The following is an 880-nucleotide window of genomic DNA, read 5'->3' on the forward strand; positions in this document are numbered from 1 at the left end:
CTTTTTGCCACTCCATTTTGCTGTGGAGTTCCAGGGTTGGTTTTATGCCTTATAATTCCCTTTGATTTACAGAATTGATTGAAGGCTTCAGATAGGTATTCAAATCCATTATCTGTTCTAAGATTCTTCACCTTACTGTCAATCTTGTTTTCTGTAATTTGAATCAATTCCTTAAACTTGCTGAGAGCTTCATCTTTAGTTTTGAGAACATACACCCAAAGTCTTCGTGTGTAGTCATCAATGATGGACATAAAATACCTTCCTCCTCCGTGTGTTTCAGTCCTTGAGGGACCCCAAATATCAGAGTGAATGTACTGAAGAGGCTTAGTAGTTGTATGTTTGGCTTGATCAAACCTTATCCTCTTTGCCTTTCCCATAACATAGTGTTCACAAAACTCAAGTTCAGAGACTTCATCCCCACAGAGCAAGTTCTGTTTTGAAAGTTCCATCAAACCCTTTTCACTTAGGTGTCCTAATCGTAAGTGCCATATCCTTGTTTTATCTAACTTGTCTTGTACTACTGCTGCTCCACCCATTACAGTATTTCCCTGTAAGATATACAATGCATTCTGCCTTGTGGCTTTCATCACAACCAATGATCCCTTTAGCACCTTCAATATTCCATTTTCTGATTTAAAAGAACATCCACTTGAGTCTAGAGTTCCAAGAGATATAAGGTTTCTTTTTAACTCAGGCACAAATCTCACATCTGTCAGGAGTTTGTACATTCCATTGTACATTCTTAAACGTATGGACCCATTTCCATTGATTTTACACGCTTGATTATTTCCTAACAATACCATGCCTCCATCATATTCATTTAAGTCCACAAACCATGACTTGTTTGGACACATATGGAAGGAGCATCTTGAGTCTAGGA

The sequence above is a fragment of the Henckelia pumila genome, chromosome 1 (assembly GCF_033568475.1).
Source record: "Henckelia pumila isolate YLH828 chromosome 1, ASM3356847v2, whole genome shotgun sequence".
In the NCBI taxonomy this organism is placed as follows: Eukaryota; Viridiplantae; Streptophyta; class Magnoliopsida; order Lamiales; family Gesneriaceae; genus Henckelia; species Henckelia pumila.